A 21,259-nucleotide genomic window follows, 5' to 3' on the forward strand; every position below is an offset into this window, starting at 1 on the left:
GGGGTTGATTGTTAACCCTTTCCGCGTGCCTTCCATGAGGACTTAACAGAGTGCCATATAGGACTTATTACACCGTGACTCCCTGCCGTAAAGCACAAATATAAACACACCAACAAAAACAGAGCCTCTTTCGAGGGCTTGGCCAGATGAATGCCTAGGTCCTACTTCTCATGGAAAATATGATGCTGCATGCCTAACCTGCTTCTCATGGCAAGATATGGTGCGCTAAAGAGTAAAAAGGACAAAGGGGATACCGAGCGGATAGCAAGTCCGCAGTGAGCTAGCAACGCAAGCAGAACTAAGAAACTTCACGTAATCTAACATCCAGCAAAGCCAGGAGTCAAGCATAAGCGTCAAAGCGATGCGGTGTGAAAATAAATCACGACCGCTATAAGGTGCGTATCAAACACAACCACACAAGCAACCTGCAAGAGAAACACAATCCAGACAATACAGGAATATACATCTCAATTAATGAGAGATCAAGTGAATCGTATCGGGAATAAATTCGTGTTCCACAAATAAAGTGGAACACAATACAAGTCAAGTCGCATCGGAAGCGAATTCGTGTCCCACAAATAAATTGGAACACGAAGCAATCGAAGGCTCTCTCGAAGTACCTCGCATATCTCAGCAAAGAAATCAATAGTAACAAGGAAGCACGCTATAGAAAATACTAGCAATTAAGTTCTAATTAAATCCTAAACAAAAATCTAACAAGATTAAATTGTTTTTTATGACATTTCAACTAAAACTAGAATAGAACTATGTAAGAAAACAATTAAAGTCCAACAAGCAAAAGATTACATGTTTTTTTATTATCTTCTTATCAACCAAAAATCTAATAAAAAATGGATTGTTTTTATACATTTTTATCTAAAAAGTAACGGAACAAAACTATGTACAAAACAATTAAATTCTAATAAGAAAAATACATGTTTTTTATTATCTTTTATCATCTAAAACAAATATAGAAAAAAAATCTAATTCTAACTAGAAAAGAATACATGTTTTTATTTATTTTTTTATCAATGCTAAAAATCTAACAAAACAATTGATTTTATTACATTCCATTTCTTAAGAAAAATAAGCAAAAAGAACCAATTCTAAACATGAATTCTATGAGAATCAGGGGGGGTTTCTACATGAAAACAAGGTATAATAGTGATAAGGGCGCATGGCCCAAACAGATGGTGGCCCATGCAGTTTTTGTATCACAATTCTTTCAGCCAACAAAAATGTGGCGTGTGATGGGCTTCTATGGGGGTACAACATAGCAATGAATTTGTGTGTATGGCCCAAAGGAATTATCTATCCAGATTTTTTCATCAGATTTTATGATTCAATTAATTAAGTAATTAATTAATACTAACCTTATGCCAGATTAGTGTATTAATACAATGTTAATGAAATTAAATAAAAAAAGTGGAAAGAGGAATTAGGGTAAGGTTTGTGACGCATCAGATTCCCTCTTAAGGACTCATCTCTCTCTCTCTCTCTCTCTCTCTCTCTCTCTCTCTCTCTCTCTCTCTCTCTCTCTCTCTCTCTCTCTCTCTCTCTCTCTCTCGCGCGCGAAAGCACAGATGGCGGCCGGAATCGTCGTCCCGTCTATGATTGCTCACTCCGCGTCACTCTCGATCACTCTCTGAATCAAGTTATCCCCACCTCAATCTCTCTCAATCTCGAATCCGCTCTCAAACTTTCTCTGCTATCGATCTCAAATCGCTATCACTCCGATTTCCTCTTCTTCTTCCGTTGCTTCTCCTCTCCATTCAATCTCTCTCGGTTCAAGTTTCAATTAGTTTCCGATTTGACTCAACTCTTTTCGCCACAATCTCTGCTTCAACTCCGATTTGATATACCGGAGAATGTTTGACGCCTTTTCCATGGTACCGACGAGGAGAAAACTCCACCGTTAAAGACAGGTATCTCTCTAATCACGCGCTTCTTAGATTATGCTTTTTCCCCTTTCTTTTCATTTGCGGCGAAGCTGTTGTCGTAGCCTGATGATGACGATGTCGTTATTATGAGATTTTCTCTTTTTTGCATAATCGTAAGGTGATTGGAGAATCAGAGGAAGCTGTGTGATGGTTGAATCGTGAGAGGAGATTGAAGAATGAAGGTTATTGATGACAAATGCGATGCGGTTCTTGCGATGATTCGTAGATAAAGGTTGTGAAGCTGCAATTGTTGTTCTGAGATGTAAAAATCGTTAGAGTCTTGAAGATTATTACGTGAAGGTGTGATTGAATGAAGAATCGGTGGAGAGTTCTTGGAGATTGAAGAAGCGATGAAGATGATGAGAGGAAGATGAAGATTCAATGGTGAGAGCAAAAGTTTGTTACGTTTTCTGTTATTCTCTTTTCTCCTTCCCGATTTTTTCTCTGTTACCTCCCCCCTTTTTCTGTTTTCCAATTCTATTATACTGAGTTCTCCCCTCTCTTTGTTGTGTCGAATCTCTTTTGTTATTGAATTTTGTTCCGATCATTTCTTTCTGATTTTTCGGTTATGAACTCTTTTCTTCTGCCAATTTTTGCAGGTGGTGATGAATGAATGATTGGTTATGGTTCTTGCTATCGGTTCCCTTTGTTGTGTCGGATTTTGTTTATTTCTTCTTCTCTTCTTTTGTGAATTCTGTCTTGGTTCGAACCGGTTTCGAATTATCGAGTTGGCTTGAACTTATGCGTGAAGAGTATTTGAACCGGTACAATTTCCCATTTTGCAGGTTGAGCACATGGTTTTGGAAACAAAGAGTTCATATGGTATGAAAGAACTTAGCCAAGAAGAACTGATCCAAGATTCTGAGCATTATTTATAGAATTTAAGAGAAATATCTTTTCAAAAAGTTAGGACCTAGAGTTGAATGATTGAATTTGAATTATTGATGTAATGATGGACTATTGGTGGATGTAAATTGTAATGAATATGATTTTGAACATTCTTGATTCTTCTCTTGTAAAGAACTTCGAACGTAATTCTGATTTAGATTACTTCGAACATCAATCAATAAACTCTAATCAACTCTCCATTTCAATGAAACTTGGTTCACTTGGTAAATCTTCGCTTCTAAACTTCGATGACAACTTTGAATCCTTAACCTTAATTCTCAAAATCTCAATTAACTTGTGATTGAAGTAATAAGTATTTGATGAGAACCAGAAAATGTATTGGCCAAAGCAAATGAACAAGTCAATCTCCTATGCTACCGCACTCGTATTTCAAAATACCGCAACAACAATGCATCGAAGAACCCTTGAAGAAGAAAATATTTGAGGCATAGGGGAAACCTCAACATATAAGCCAATTAACCTCAATCGAACCTCCACAAATTCAAGCACTCAGATGAGAAACCATTTATTATTTTCTTTAATGTTGAATGACGAAATAAACGTCATTTATAACTTATAGCTCAACTAAAGAGGGCAAATTTTGGGGTGCAACAGTATCCAAACATTCTCAATGAACATGATGTAGTATGCAAAAGAGAAAGTCCCTTGGCCTTCCATTATAAACAGTTTCAGGGCAAGCATGTTCTCGACATTGTCATGACTTCGGCTGAAACTTCCAAATCTGAAGCATCAGCCAGCAAAGCAGAAGTCATAGCGATGTTAAAAGAGACTTGTAAAGAGCTGGAATCTAGAAAGATATCTCTTGAAAAAATGATAAGTACTCTGGAAATGGATGAGAATGAGGAATTTGCAGATACTGAAGAGATGGCAGATAAATATGAACAAGAGAAGGAAGGAGAATTAGAAAAAGAATTGGAAGAAGAAAGTGCCAGTCCTGCTGATGGCTCTGAGAAAGAAAGTACTGCAGGTACCTCAAGTGGGTCTGACTCTGGGAAGTAAATGCAGCTAGAGTCCTATTTGTTTTGTTTTTTTTGTTTTTTTTGCTCACTTTCGTTTAGTTTTGTTTGCATTTTATTCGTTTTATGTTCAGTTTTAGTTTTGATTGAACCTATTAGAATTTTGGGGAGAAGACAGTTGCTTGCTTTGGCAACTTTTGTGGCCAAATAGGGGGAGAAGTAGTATTGTCACCCCAGAACAACAAGTATGGTGTGTGTGATCAACAATTCTGATGTGCTTATTTTTGTGTTGATCTATTTGTGCTTGTATTGCTCTTAGGTGGTTTTGATCAGGTTGAGCACTGTGTGCATACTGGGTATGCTGTCTGTTCTGTGTTAGCTCTGATTGTGTTTTGTTTAATGTGTTTCTGCTGCAAGTATTTCTCTGATATGGTGTGACAGGTTGTTGTAGCCAAAAATTTGCCAAAGAGAGAGAGATTGTAGATGTTTTCATGTTGGATGTTTTTGTGGTAAAACATACCTGGGTGTTTAATGTCTTGACTGATGTCATGACATGATTTTTAATGTGTAGTGTAGGTTGCATTTGTGTTTAGGTAATACAGGTTCAGTCAGTGAATGTCATGACCGATGTCATGACATCCTTGTCTGACAGCAGGAGCTGTTATATTTTATTAATTGTGTTTCATGATTTCTCTCAATCTACAATTTAGAAAACCTTTTATTGTATGCTGTATATTTCGTCCAAAAGATTTCGGTGACAGCACATTCTGTAACAACCAGATGGCGTATGAATTAGGTTAACTTGGTTAACCCTAATGTGTTTCTAATAAAGCCCAAGGCCCAAGAGCTACATATAAAAAGTCTGCAATCCTAATTTAGAACGCAGAGGGAAGGATTGTTAATTGTGAAGAACCATAGTTCTGTAGCTGTCTCTTGTACTCCAAGCAATTGTCTTTGATGATTGCGTTGGAATAGGTTGTTTTTGTTAATTGTCACTCTAAGCTTTTAAGCACGAGTGTGTGTCTCTTGATTGAAGTTTTTAAGCAGATCAAGGTGTGTTTTTAAAGTGTGTCTTCTCTCTGAATTGTTTTATGTTTATTTGTAATCAATGCTGTGATTGAGGGGGAGTGAGCGGAGATACTCAGGTCTAGGAATAGGTTGGAATTTCATTGGGTAAGTTTTAAGTGAGGATTTGTAAACGGGGGAGTTTAAGTCCGAATTAATTTTGCTTATGTTGGATTCCCTCCCTGGCTTGGTAGCCCCCAGAGTAGGTTGTTTGAACTGAACTGGGAAAACAATTATGTGTGTTCTTTATTGTTTTTATGCGCTTCTGTTTTAGTTATTTGTGCTGTGTAATTGTGGATGTCATAACATCCAGTACGACATCAAGCGTGATTTACTAGAATTTTCAAAATGAACAACTTTCTTTCCAGATGGACGACCTGGAAGCCCAAAGACTGACAAGGTGAATTGACTTCTTTCATTTACATTTACAAGATTTCTTATGATTCTTGGAGTTAACATCAAACTGTTGAAATAGTGACTGCATAAATGTGATGTCTCCCGATGTAAGTAATGTGAACATATTGATCCTTCAACTCTAGCTTTATTTTTCACTGATCTCTTAGAATCACCCATAAACCTTTCAAATAGATACATCCACCTATAATGAACAGGTCCTCCAAGATAAGCTTCGTATGCAAGATGCACAGGTAGATGTTCCATGGAGTAAAAAAAACCAGGTGGAATATTTGTTCCAACTTACAGAGAATGACTGGAATATTTTGGTCCAACTTAATGATGTCATCCACTCTTAAAGTTGACCCACAAATATCTCTAAAAAAATAACTAATTTCAGTTAGTGGATTAAGCACATGTTTGGGTAGAGAACCAAACACAATTGGTAGCAATTGTTCCATGAATATGTGGCAATCATGACTTTTCATACCATGCAACTTCCTAGTGTTAGTGTTGGCACACCTTGATAAATCTGAAGAATACCCGTCAGGCATTCTCTATTCTTTTAACCATCTACAAACTGCTTTAGCCTCTTGTGAAGTCAGAGTGTAACTAGCCTTGGATTTTAATAATTTTCCATTCGGTTGAGGCTTCAACTCCAACTCTTTTCGATTACACCACTTTTCCATGTCTTTTCTAGCCTTCTCATTATCTTTTGTTTTGTCTTTAACATCTATCACCGTGTTATATACATTATCAAAAACATTCTTCTCAATATGCATAACATCCAGATTATGGCGCAAGAGATTATCTTTCCAATACGGGAGGTCCTAAAATATACTTCTTTTTGTCCAGTTATGTTCGACCCCGTATCTTGGAATTCTACATGCTTTACCAGTATCTGTAAATTTTGGTAGATGGCAAACTTGGTCCCATACTGCACTTGGTGACAATCGAGGCAGAGGAAGATCTTTTACCACATCGTCTTTTTTGAAATTTGTCTTGTTTCTTCGATAGGTATGATTTCTTGATAGGAATCTGCGATGACAGTCAAACTACGAGCTCTTCCCCCCTTTATCTAACGTAAACACCTTAGAACATCCCATGCAATGCGGACAACCCATTTTGCCATGTGTACCCCAACCAGACAACATGCCATATGCTGGAAAGTCGTTAATGGTCCACATCAAGGCTACTTGCAAAGTAAAGTTTTGTTTACGGGATATATCATAGGAGCATTCTCCAATACACAACCTTTTCAAATAATCAATTAGAGGTTGTAAGTACACATCAATTCCAGCTTTTGGACTCGACGGTCCTGAAATGATACATGTCATAAACATGTACGATTTTGTCATGCACATCTCAAGAGGGAGGTTGTAAGGGGTTACAATAACTGGCCAACAGGAATATGCAGTTCCAGACCCTTGCACATATGGAGTAAATCCATCAGAGCATAATCCAAACCTGGAATTTCTAGGTTCTGCGGCAAAATCAGGATGTATTCGATCAAAGTGCTTCCAAGCCTCACCATCAGATGGATGTCGCATAGTGCCTGGACTTGTTTTGTTTGTATGATGCCATGTCATCTGACTTGCACTATGCATTGAAGCAAACATTCTTTTTAACCTTGGTATAATCGGAAGATAAAACATGGACTTCACTGCTACACGTGTTTGCTTACGATTAACAGCTTTACTTTGCATTTGATATCTTGGACTCTCACAGAACTTACATTTCACCAACAATCCATCATTAGTACCAAACTCATTATCATAAAACAACATGCAACCATTAATGCAACAGTCATTTTTTCTTACACTTAAACCTAACTTCGACATCAACTTCTTTGCATCATTAAAAGTTATAGGCAAGTTGTCTTTCATAGGAGTCGAGTCTAACATCATTTTTGTGAAGAATTCTAAAAGCTGATCAGGAACATTCCAATTTGCCTTGGCAGCCAATAATCTCACACACATTGATAATTTTGAGTCCAACGACCCCTCAAACAACGGTATATACATTTCATTCAACAACTGATAAAATCTTTGCGTTTCCTCATTCGACAACTCTTCCCCATCAACATCTTCAGGTTGATCATAGGTCACATTCAGACCAAAAGCATCCTCAACCATGTCACCGATCAGATTAAAGTTTTCCTCATATTCCATAGTCGGTCTACTACTTGAAGCATGTGTATTGCTAGTCTCTAGCACATTCATCAACAGTTTTTCACCATTAGAAGTCCAAACCCAATAATTTTTAATGAAACCCCTTCTATGCAAATGACGTGTTACTTCCTCCAGATCACTAATTATACATCTACATTCACATTTAAGACAAGGACACCTAACCCCCCCCCCCCCCCCTTCGCCTCGACAACATTCCTGAACAAATGCCCACTTGATAAACCCATCAACCCCTTCTATGAATTTTGGTTTAAGTGCACGTCTTCCTGGTTCCAATCTATCGTACATCCAACTACGATAGTACAAATAATATTCCATACTGCATATTTGTACAATCATACAATTTCATATGAGTAAATTTTTAACTATTTAATATATGCTCAACTAATACATTATATACTAATAACTTTTTTTTAACTAATCTAAATTTAATTAGTCTACATTATATACTAATACATGCTACAATTAATAATATGTTTTTTTAAATACAAATACTATAAATAATACATATAATAATATTATGTGTTTGTTTTAAATACATATTTAATAAAATATTTTAGTACATAACTATTTATTTTCTAATTAAAAAGAATATAATAAAATTCTAACATATAATACATACTATATATTCTATTTTTTAAAGTTATGTTTTAATCTAATATAGTAAACAAAATTATAATATTTAATATATACTTATATCAATACATTATATGTTACAAATAATAAAATATTTTTGAAATAAAAATATAACAAATAATACATATAATAATATAATATTATGTGTTTGTTAAAATTCATATTTAATATAATACTTTTAATACATAGCTATTATTTTTTAATTATAAAACATGTAATAAAAATCTAACATATAATATATATTCTATTTTTTTAAGTTGTGTTTTATTCTAATATAATAAAAAAACCATACACATAATATAGATTTTATTCATATTCTAATATAATTAAAAAACATATAATATTTAATATATGCTCAAATAATACATTATATACTAATAACTTTTTTAACTATTTCAAATTTAATTAGTCTACATTATATACTAATACATTATATGTTACAAATAATATAAAAAAATTTAAACACAAATTATACATATAATAATATTATGTGTTTGTTTTAAATACATATTTAATAAAATATTTTTAATGCATAACTATAATTTTCTAATTAAAACAACATATAATAAAAATCTAACATATAATACATATTATGTATTCTATTTTTTTACAATAAATTCTGTTTTTATAATATATATTTTGTTTTTACAATATATTTTGTTTTTACGATATATTCTATTTTTACAATATATATTATTGCTATAATAAATTCTGTTTTAAATGAAATAAAATATACTATGTTTTTTTAATAAATTTAATTATAGATTTTGTTTTAGTAACTATTATATATTTAAAAATATTTATTTTTACTAAATAAAAAATATTCTGATTTTTAATAAATAATAATATAGATTTGAAAATAAAAATATAATCTGTTTTATAATAAAGAAAATATTTTCCTATTATAATCAAACAATAAACACTAAAAACCTAAACAAACAATCAACATTAAAATCCTAAGCAAACAACAATAAACATACAACACTAAAATCCTAAACAAACACATACATCACTTAGAAATTATATGGATACAGTTGAAAACTTACCTCTATGAAGCTTTCAAATAAACTCTCAAATGGATAAAAAATGCTTGAAATCTTGAAGTTTAGTAAACCTCTACAACAACAAAAAATCAAATATTAGAAATAACTTTTTGTTTATACGAAAATTAAAAATAAAATATTACCTTGTATTACGTTTGTGGAAGGAAGAAGAAGAAGTTTTTTTGTATGATTAATTTTGTGAAGGAAGGAGAAGTAAAGAAATATGGTGGAAGAAGAAGAGAGGGAGAGAATGGGAAGAAAGAATGGGAAAGGAAGAATGAGAAAGGAAGAATGAGGAGGAAAGAAGTCTGCGCTTGTGCTATTTAATGGGGGAACTAGCGACGTGGTTTTCATGATGCAATACAGCAAAGTGAAAATCACGTCGCAACCTGTAAACTGTAAAAAATTAGCCACGTCAAGGGCTTCAACGGTCTTCAAGTCTCACATGGACCCCGACAGTCATCTGAATTTAAAATTTCAAAAATAAATATTATGTGTACCGACATGGCTATCACGTCGCAAGTTTCCCACATGGTCCCCACGTCGCTACATCCTCCAATGGTTAACATTTTATGTAATGCCCAACTGCATCATCTGCTTTTTACTTTTCAAAAATAAATAGTATATTAACCGACGTGGGTTTTATTTCGCAAGATAACGACATGTTTTTCACGTCGCTATGTCCCAAATATCTTTTACTTTTACTTTTTCATCTACCATTACCTTTAATAGAAAGAGAGAAAGAGATCTTCATTGAGTCTCAACAATTTCTCATTGATCAAAAGTTAGTTACAAAAGATAACTAACTTGCTTTTATATTACAAAGATTTGACCTGCTATAGCAGGTTAGGGATATTGATAGGTGTCAGTCATCCTTAAAATATCAACTAATATAGCTACTCCTTAATGCATCTAATACCCCCCCCCCCCCCCCCCCCCCGCTCCTCACAAACTCAGGAGGTTGTAACAACTCTGATTTTGTGTCTAAGTTCCAAAAACTTGGTAGATGCTAAAGGTTTTGTAAGGACATCAGCAATCTGATCAGTGCCAGGAATGTGAAGAACATAAATTTTCTTGGCTAAGACCTTCTCCCTAACAAAGAACAATTCAATCTCTATATGCTTAGTCTTGGAATGCATGATGGGATTATGGGCAAGCATAACAGCAGAGAGGTTATCACAGAGTACAACAGGAGGCTTGGTGACTATGTGAAGTTCTTGTAGCAAAGTCTGAATCCAAAGCAAGTCAGCAGTTGCAAGAGCAAGAGATATGTATTTAGATTCTGTGCTAGAACGAGCCACAACCAGCTGCTTCTTAGACCACCATGTAATGAGATTATCACCAAAATATATAGATGCTCCTGAAGTACTTCTTCTATCATCAGGGTCAGAGGCCTAATCACCATCACATAAGACTTTTAGAGAAGGAGGAGCAGAAGGATATAAGGGAGAAAGGCACAGTCCATGACTGATGGTGCCCTTCAGGCACCTTAATTTTCTTTTAACAGCAACCCAGTGTGTTTCCAAAGGATGAGACATGAATTGACAAACTTTGCTAACTGCATAAGCAAGCTCATGTCTTGTAATTGTGGCATACTGTAATGCACCTACAACAGACCTGTAGAAAAAAGGGTCAGAAAGGGTAGCAGACCCAGTTTTGGTGAGTTTGCATGTGGACTGCATAGGAGTGTTCATTGCAGAAGCTTCTTACATGTTTGTTCTTTGGAGCAAGTCTCTGATGTACTTGGACTGAGTAAGGAGCAAGGATCCATTGGCTACATGTTTTACCTCAGTGCCAAGAAAGTAGTCCAAATCACCCAGGAATTTAAGAGAGAAGGCCTGATTCAGCTTGGACACTATAGAGGAAATAAGAGACTCTGAGCTTCTAGTGATGATTATATCATCCACATAGGCTAGGAGGTAGACAGTATGACCATTAGCCAAGTAAGTAAACAAAGAAGGATCACACTTACTAAGCTGAAAGTGAAGAGTAATGAGAGCCTGTTGAAGCTTCTCAAACCATTTCCTAGGAGCTTTCTTTAGTCCATAGATGTCCTTGTTTAACTTGCAAACTAGAGTGGAGTCTTTATCTGCAAACCCTTGAGGTTGCTGCATGTAAACCTCTTCATCCAACACACCATTAAGGAATGCATTGTTAACATCTAGCTGCTTGATAGGCCAGTGATGAGTGAGAGAAATAGTGAGTATGATTCTAATAGTGACTGGTTTAACCACAGGAGAGAAAGTCTCTGTGAAGTCAAAGCCCTGCTTCTGATGAAAACCCTTAGCCACCAACCTAGCTTTGAACTTATTAACACTGCCATCAACGTTTTCTTTGACCCTGAAAACCCACTTACACCCTATAGCCTTTCTGTTAGAAGGTAGAGGCACAAGGGACCAAGTCTTATTGGCAAGAAGAGCATCAAATTCTGCTTGCATAGCAGAGTGCCAGTGATGAGTGGACAAGGCCTGCTTAACTATCTTAGGCTCAATATGTGTCAAGAGTAGTTTTGGTTGCAACCTGGGTTGAATGAAACCTGACTTAGCCCTAGTTGTCATGCTATGTTGATTGACAGGGATAACAGGGACATGAACATCTAGAGTAGGAATAGCCTTGGGACTATCAGAGGAAGATGAAGACTGAGAAGAGTCACTGCTGCTGGAAGAAGGAGTGGAACTAGGTGTAGACTAACTTTGAGAGGAAGGAGTAAAAGACTGCCCAGCAGAAGTGGACTGAACAGAGGACTCAAGATTGGATAGAGGATGCACTGTGAGGCAAGGAAGTATCCATATTAGGTGTAGAGTGATGAAAAGGAAGAGCAGAGAGGGTAACTCCAGTCGGAGCAGAACTGGTAGGAACAGACTTAGGAAAAAGTTCATGAAAAGGAAATTTTGCTTCATTGAAGATTACATCCTTAGAGATGTATAATCTTCCGGTGGAAGACAAGCATCTATATCCTTTGTGAGAATGAGAATAGCCAAGGAAGAGACACTCTTGAGACCTAAAATCCAACTTGTGAGTATTGTAAGGCCTAAGTAAGGGAAAGCAAGAATAGCCAAAGACTTTAAGAAATTTATAGCCAGGAGACATATGAAAAAGGAGCTGAAAAAGGGACCTGAAAGTTCATAGAGGCAGAAGGCAACCTGTTTATAAGAAACACAGCAGTAGTGAAGGCATAATCCCAGTAGGAAATAGGAATGGAAGCTTGATTGAGAAGAGTGAGACCAAGATCAACTATATGCCTATGTTTTCTCTCCACAACACCATTTTGATGATGAGTGTGAGGGCAAATCAACCTATGCACAATGCCCAACTCAGAGTGATAGTTAGTAAAAGGTCTAAACTCACCTCCCCAATTAGATTGAACAGTTTTAATAGGATAACCAAGTTGCAGTTCAACCATAGCTTTGAATTGTTTGAAAGTAGGTAATGCCTCAAACTTAGATTTAAGCAAATAAATCCAGGTGAATTTAAAGTAAGCATCAACAAAGGAAATATAATAGTGAAAGCCCATAGCAGAGGGACCAGGGGAGGGTCCCCATAGATCACTGTAAACAAGCTCAAGAGGTGTGGTGTATGTGGTGTGTGAGGCATAAGAGTGTAAACGATGTGCTTTACCCATACAACAAGCAGTACAAAACAAAGAATGATCTTTATTAGAAAAGGGGATATTACAACTTTGTAAAACAAGTTTCAAAATTTGAAGATTAGGATGCCCTAACCTAAGGTGCCACACATTAGGCAAACTAGATTCTATACTAGAAGAAGTAGCACTAGGTACATCAGATTTATTTGCTGAAAAGCAGGGAAGAAAACTAGTTGACTTGGCAGAGTTAGACAACTGGACATTAGGGAACTCATAGAGACCATCACTTCCAACAGAACCTTGAAGAAGCACATCATTGGTAACCTGAGATTTAGCATAACAAGTATCAGCATTGAACATAAAATACACATTGTTATCTCTACAAAACTTACTAACACTCATGAGATTTTTAGTAATAGAAGGGACAAGTAACAGATTCTTGAGTGTTAGAGGTGTGTGTGGCTGATAAGGGGAAGAAAAAGTGCTAGAACCAGCTGACTGGATGGGCAAACCTTGTCCATTCCCTATGAAGATCTGTTAATGTCCTTCAAAGGGAGTTAGTTGCTGCATATTTTTTTGGCATCACTAGTAACATGATAAGAGGCTCCTGAATCAGAAAACCAACCTGAGGAACCAGAGGGAGAAGCATTTGCAACAAAGGTACTAGGTGCAAGCATAATAGGAGCAGCCATTTTTGCAGGTCCAGGAGCTCTAGTCCATACATGAGAAGCCTGAGAGGCCCAAGCAACAGGTGCAGCTAAAGTGTAGTAGGTGCTAGGCATAGGAGCTTGCTGAGGCTGCTGAGTTTGAGGATAACCACTAGACTGCTGAGGCTGGAACTGCTGATTGTACCTGTGCCAACAATTCAAAGCAGTGTGACCTACTTTAAAGCAAACTTGACACTGTACATTAGAATTGCGTCCACCACGACCTATTCCATTTCTTCCACCACCTCTACCAGGTCTACCACCTCTGAAACTGTTGTAATCTGGTTCTGTGGAGGGATTAGTATGAGATGGAGGAGCTTCCGTGCTAACAACAGTTGTAGAATCAATGGATGGAAGAGCTTCAGGTGAAACTTGAGTGAGATTCAAGGTAGGAACATCTGAAACCTTCTTGAACTTGGATAACCTAAGTTCATGAGCAACAAGAAGAATCTCAACCTCATCAATGTCCATGACTCCAAACTTACTATCAATAACAGAAACAACCAGTGCAAATTCAGACGGAATGCCTTCAAGAATAACATCTATGTGATGTGAGACTGGAAGAGAATCACCTATCGAAGCAAGAGAATCAACGATCATGCAAATCTTGAGAAGATAATCTTGAGTGGAAAGCGATTCAAGCTTCATCGCACGAAGTTCAACTCCTAACTGACAAGCACGTGTTTGCTTCTGAAAGTACTGAAAGAGACGATCCCAAATTTCATGCGCGTGAGTGCAACCTAGCACTCTAGAAAGGATCTCACTCGATAACATGGATTGTAACCACGAGAGAAGCATTTGATCCTTCTGAAGCCACGCGGAGTAAGCCGGATTCTCAGATCCAGAATTGCAAGCTTCATCATCAAGAAAACGAGGTGGAACACGCGTGCAAACAAAGAACTCAGTGAGTTCGTGCGCGTTGATGAACGGTTCAACTTGTTGCCTCCATAGATGAAAATTCTTCTCATCTAATTTCTGCGAAAGCTTAAGAGCGAAATTGAAACGGCGAAAATCGTCAGAAATGACCGGTGCACTCTTCCCCGGTGACGGATCTTCATGATCGGAAGCGGAGCTAGCGGTGGAAGGCGACGACGACATGGCCACGGAACGAAGAAGCTACGACTTAGTCTACTGATACCATAATAGAAAGAGAGAAAGAGATCTTCATTGAGTCTCAACAATTTCTCATTGATCAAAAGTTAGTTACAAAAGATAACTAACTTGCTTTTATATTACAAAGAGATGACCTGCTATAGCAGGTTAGGGATACTGGCAGGTGTCAGTCATCCTTACAATATCAACTAATATAGCTACTTCTTAATGCATCTAATAACTTGCAGCAGTTAAATCAAAGTCAGAGTTAAAGTTAAAGTTTTGCGACGTGGTTCCCACGTCACAATATAAAATTTGAATTTTGAAATTTTTCCACCAACGTCCTTTTATAGATTTCAACATTTTCATTTTCATTTTCACAAGCTTTTTTTTAATTAAATATTATTTGAATCCCCTGATGGTAACGTGATATTGTATATTAATCATTAAAATATTATTGTGACGTGCTTCCCACGTCGGAACATTGATTTATTTGCCACATGCTTACCACGTCACAAAATCGAGCCGAGTTTTAGCTAAACATATTCTTATCGAGTCGAACCAAACCGAGCTAAGACGAGTTTGACTCGCCTCGACTCGACTCGACTCATTTTAAGGCTTACTTAGTATGATTATCAAAAGTAAAATAATTTTTTGAAAATAAATAAAGTTTTAATAAATTAGTTATAGCCTTGTGAGTGTGATATATGGCTGTTATCCTCTTCTTAATTGGTCGTGCATGAAGTTTATGATATATCGTTAACAGCATTGGCCAATTACAGAATTGTGAGATTATGTTATCTTAGAAACGTGCATACTGCATAGTAAAATGAATTTTAACCGAAGATTATCAAAAAAATCAGATACATAAACTTGATTAGAGTGTATTCATAAACACATTCAATCATTGTTTCTAGAAGCGGAATGGAATTGACACGAATGAACATTTAAATGAAACTTAAAATGAAACTTAGTAGAAGATTATCAAAAATTTCATATTCATTTACATGAGAATGAACATTGTCTCATTTCGAAAATTATCATATTAGTGAAACAAGAAATCACAGAAACCACTGTATATGAATGTAAATGAAGGAGATTCTTACAATTCCTTCTATGAACAAGAAAGAAGATTGTCGTCTCTCATATGAGAATTAACAAAACAGAAACAAAAAAGAACATTCATATGAGATTACTGCATATGAGAATTACATTGAGTAATTGATTAAACACATAGTTATTGTATCTTAAAAGCTTTTAAATGATTATGGTTAATCTAGTAAATAATCAAAATGGCCCATGGTATGGTTAATCTATCGTTAGAGTTACTGCATTGGCCATTTACATTTACAATAGTCGCAGATTCATAAACTTGATTAGACTGTATTCATTGTTTCTAGAAGCTGAAAGGAATTGACAGAAATAACAGAAGAAAATTATCATGAGCATTCTCTCATTGTGAGTATTTGCAAATTACTGAAACAAAAAACAAAAAATAGCACAGAACTACAATGAATGTACATAAAGATTTTTACATCTTCTTCGTTTCAAGACCTTCAATTCCTTCTATGAACAAGAAATTAAAGAACACAAAGCAGGAACAAGAAAGAAAGATATCAACCTCTATGAATATACATAACCAAACGCCTTCAATTTCTTTTATGATTGTGATTAATGAGTTCAACGATCAATTCCTTCTGCCTTTCTTTCATCTCCTTTAACTTTTCTTGCAGTATCTTCATATCTTCTATCTGCTTCTTCAATCCTTTCACCCCAAAAACAGGTCTGGTTGAATTAATATAAAGTCTCAGTGCTCCTATTTTTGTTTCAACATTGATGCAATCAAACGATAGCTTTGAGAGTTCTATCGTGTTGGACTCTTTCTTGTTCTCCATTTTTTCTTTCTTCTTTCTTCTCACCTGAATTCACTCTCTCACTTAATCTAGACAAAATTGCATTGATAGAACAAAATACACGCTCACACTATTATATATATAGACTAATCCAAGTAACCGTGTAGGTTAATTAATTGGTATAATACTTACACTAATCCAAATAAATACTATATTTATTTATTAAATTTAATTAATATATATATATATATATATATATATATATATATATATATATATATATATATATATATATATATATATATATATTCAATTCTTAATTAGAATGATTGTGGTTATATAAAAAATGACACATAATTCGAGGAAACCCTTTATCCGAAAGTATGAGGTCTATGAAAGAGACTTAGATATTTGCTTAATCTTTAGGCATCAAGAAACATTCTTGGTGAGTAAAAAAATGTTGAACTTGAGAAAGACATAAGTTTCGAGAAAGTTTTCTTAAAGAATAGTTGATTTATCACATAGAGGATATGATATCATCTCTAATTCATAGGCATCAACAAAAGCCCTCAACTCAGGGCCGATTTATTAATGTATGCTCGAGAAGGACATGCGATTCGAGTAATACCTCAGGCCGACATGTTAACACCTCATAAAGCATACGAAAATCTAAGTAATGGGTCGAGTCATTGTTGTCAAACTTAGGCATACATACCAAGGGCCTTATCTAAGGAATAAGTCTCGTGGTTGAAAAGTTGATGCCTCACAAAAAGAATAAGTCATTTTCTTAACTTGAAAACATTAAAAAAATTGAAGTCTTGTGTCATTTATTATACAAGACCGAAAAAGACATGTAATTTAAACAATATCTCCAGTAAAGGCTTCAAGAATAGATTAAGAACTTAGGCATGAACTAGATGCATTAAGCAAAATAATAAGCTTGTAGTTGAGTCAGTATGCTCGGACCCTAAAAGGCATACAGTAACACCCTTCTAAACCCCACAACTACTACGGAAAACCCCTTACACAATGATTGGAAAAGGGGTACCATCACGCGTGCCATAGCGTTGTTACGTATATGTGGTTTTAAGTTCGTTGTTTCCACCATGGTCTGGAAACCATAATTGTAAGGCAGGGCGCATGCCACATATCACAACGGCTATGCTTATAAACTGTTGTGATATATACACGTAGGTATTGGGTTCGAAACCCATCAATAACAAATAATTTAAAACATAAATTACTTTTGATAACAGTTACAATAGTTAATTGGTCTTGAAATTACCCCGAGTTTTTTATATAATATGTAGATTACTTGTTTTTCCAAACACCTCAGTAAAAAAAATACAAGCATTCAAATTCATGAAGAAGTCTATAATCTGAAAATTAACTATTCTTGAGAATCAACTTAAACAAACCATTGTTTTTTGATTGCATGCGTCTCATCGTTCATTTCATGCTCTTTTACATATAGATTGTGGTTTATTGGTCTAATTCCTTCGATACATCTCTATCTTCGATTATAGTTAAATTTACATAATAAGAAGACATTCGATAATCTGTTTTGTCATCATCAGTTATCATCATAATTTTTATGACAATAGAAATTCATAAAAATTACGATTATAAGTGTTGATGACGAGACAGATTATCCAATTAATTGTTGTTAATGTAATTTAACTATAATCGAAGATAGCAATGCATCTAAGAATCCAGGTCATTATACCATATTCTATAAGTAAAAGAGCACGAAATGAAAGATAAGATGCAAGCATTTCGAAAAAAATTGATTGATATAACTTGGTTTTCAAAAATAACTTAATTTACATATTATAAGTATCTATGTCAATTTTAGTGAAACAAATAATCTACATAGAATATAATAAACTCCACCTAATCTTTTGGCTCTTAGAATATTAATCAAAAACACCAATATCATACAAAAGCAATTATCAACAAAACAACATCATACAACACCACCAAATATTATAAAATGTTTTTAGGAGACACCTTTTATTGAAGCTAATCGTACATGGAATAAGAATCAATTATGAGGTTTATCTAGGATGAGAAGTAATGAAAAATAAATATAAGGAGTAATAATTTACACAACAACTTCATACTTCTTATATTTCTTCTCATAGTTTCTCAATTTAGATGAAGTTTGTTGCTGTTGTTTCTTCATTTACTTTTCTTGTGACTTAACAATGTATTTTGACTTCTCATACTTCTTATATTTCTTGTGTTGAGTTTGTTTCTGTCAAAAAAAAAAAACAATGTATTGTTCTTGTTTTGAGTCCTACAAACACCATGAAATTTATCAAGATGTGAAATCAAAAACTTAATTTTCAACAAGAAATAAATTCAACAAAATAAAAACACTAACAAAAGTATGGAGTTCATATTGTTGTGAAGCTATGAAGAAGAAGTACAAGGTAGATGAAGTTTTAAACATAGCTTCATACTTCTTGTAGTTTATTCCTCTTAAGGTCGTGAAGACGAATATAAAATAAAAAGAGAACTTTCAAGAAGATGGAACAAAGATTAATACCTTATGTATGAAGAACAAGAATCATAGCTAATAACACTACAAGAAATACTCTCCCTAGCCACGTGAAGTACTGACGTGATTATCACGAGGATAAAAAAAGCCAGTTGCGACGTGATAATCACGTCATTATAATTTTTAATATTAAAATAACATTCATAACGTTAACATGGTGAGTGTCATATTTTTTATTTAAAAAAAATAGCGACTAGGGGTGTTCAAATCCAAACCAATCAAATAAAATCCGCCAACCGATCCAAAAAAACCGAAAACCACAAAAAACCAAAATTTATTGGACGTGTTTGGATGCCATCTTGTGAGAACCGCACGGTCCAGATTGGATTTCGGATTGATTTTTCAAAATCAATCCAAACCAAACCGAACCGCATGTATATGTATTTTGTACTTATTTATTTTTTATTAGTATGATATGTTACATAAAGTTATTATTATATGATAAATAATTTTTTTTATCTTATCTATTAGCCTAGTTTTTAATCTATTTATTTTTATTATTTCATTAATTTCAACTATAAGCGATCATTTTCATTTTATAATATTAACTTTTAATATACTATATGATATATATTATATCAAATCTATGATTTATTAGTATTTTTATAATATTAATAAAAATATAATTTGTAATTTGGATATCCAAAAACCAATCCAAATTAAACCGCATTAAATTGGATCTGATCGGATTGGATTTTTTTAACATATCATGCAAACCGAACCAAACCGCAAGTAAATTTAATTTTGGATCGGATGAGTTTTTGCCTTAAAACCGATCCAAATCGAACCGCAAACACCCCTAATAGCGACGTGAGAATCACGCTGCAACCCTAAAATTAAAAGAAAAATAAAAAAGGTGCTGACATTCACATGGGGGAGTTTGAAAATTTTCAAATTTTAAGTAGTGACATGAGAATCGCATCGCTAAAAAAAGGGCTTACTTGACTCTGATTAGAGCAGACTTTTGTAGGTGAGAGAATCTTCTTTATTACTGTTGATCGATCACGTTGCAACGTGAATTCCACGTGTGTAAGTTGCGACGTGAAATCCATGTCGCTGATTGGCGTATAAATTAATGTGTTTTCTCTTTCTCCCAGCCAAACCCATTGTTCCAAACGACATACTCTTTCATACTCTTTCTCCCTTCCATACTCAAATATTGGGAGACTGAAGAATTTCTGGCTAAATCTGAAAATTCAAAGAAGATGAGAGCATATGAAAAGGGGGTTACCTTAATGGTGTTGGAAGTATAAGAACTGTTGAGCATCTTCGACGCTTGGTAACAATTATTACCACTTTTAAAGTTATTATTTGATTTAGAGTATATATTATTAATTATAGTTAATTTTATTATTTAGGCTAAATAATGAATAGGCCGCCTCTGATGACCGAGCTGGTTATAAAGATTCAGACAAAGAAAACATTGGGTTTTATTGACAATAGTACACAAAAAGCTTTGGTAAGTTATTTAATTTAATTACGTTGTTCTTATTTTTTAATTTATTGGCAACTTTTGTGGCATGATTTCACGTGGCATGTGAGATGTTGTGGCATGAAAATCATGTGGCAACTTTAGTTGCGGCGTGAAAATCACATGGCTATTTTTCATATATTATTTAAGTAAATTTAATTTAATTCAAATTATATTTAACTTAATTTTTTATTGTATGTGTAAATGATTATCAAACATTTCTTGTACAATTTATGAATATTAATCCTCAGTTTACTCCGAGACCGGGAGAGTCGTTTCATTCGGATGTGGACTTTTATATTTGGAGTGAAGTCATTGGTGGAAAGGGGTCTAACGGGTGTTTTTTGGTGGTGGAAATTTGGCAGGCACCTTTAGAAGTGATGACAGAACTCAATATCAAAGAGTTATTGGCGGGGAAGGAGGTTCACGTCCATTAAATTTGACACCCGAAAAACGAGAAACCGTAAGACAATTGACGGTAAATGAGACGAGACGCGAGGCGGCGAAACGTGAGGCTGGTTTGAAGGCCCAAATGGAAGAAATGCAGAGTGAGCATCAACGGGAAATAAAGGTCATGGCGAAGAGGCAATTTGATATGGAGACGCAAATGCGGCAATTTATGCAATCGTTTGGTGGAAACCAAAACGCGGGTAGTTATGCGCCGACGGATCAGGAGAACGAAAATGTTGATAACTTTTTCGACCCTTACTGATCGTTGATTTAATTTTATTTTTATTTTGTTGTTATTTTTTATTTTGAATTTTTGTAAGATATTAATTAATTTATAATTACATTATATTTAGTAATATTTGATTTATAATTTTAGTTTATAAATTTATATATTTTACTATATTTA

General features: G+C 34.7%; 1 long non-coding RNA gene across 2 annotated transcripts; it reads left to right on the forward strand.

Moving 5' to 3' along the window:
• Positions 1 to 1,535: 1,535 nt before the first annotated feature.
• On the forward strand, positions 1,536 to 2,947 carry LOC131645820 (uncharacterized). 2 transcript variants are annotated; one of them, XR_009297202.1, is made up of 4 exons: positions 1,536 to 1,925; positions 2,059 to 2,324; positions 2,540 to 2,566; positions 2,726 to 2,947. It is a non-coding gene; the product is annotated as an uncharacterized LOC131645820 (long non-coding RNA). The 2 variants fall into 2 exon arrangements; XR_009297201.1 differs by having other exon boundaries at positions 1,539 to 1,925; positions 2,540 to 2,947.
• Positions 2,948 to 21,259: the final 18,312 nt, after the last annotated feature.

This window comes from Vicia villosa, linkage group LG2 (genome assembly GCF_029867415.1).
Source record: "Vicia villosa cultivar HV-30 ecotype Madison, WI linkage group LG2, Vvil1.0, whole genome shotgun sequence".
Classification (NCBI taxonomy): Eukaryota; Viridiplantae; Streptophyta; class Magnoliopsida; order Fabales; family Fabaceae; genus Vicia; species Vicia villosa.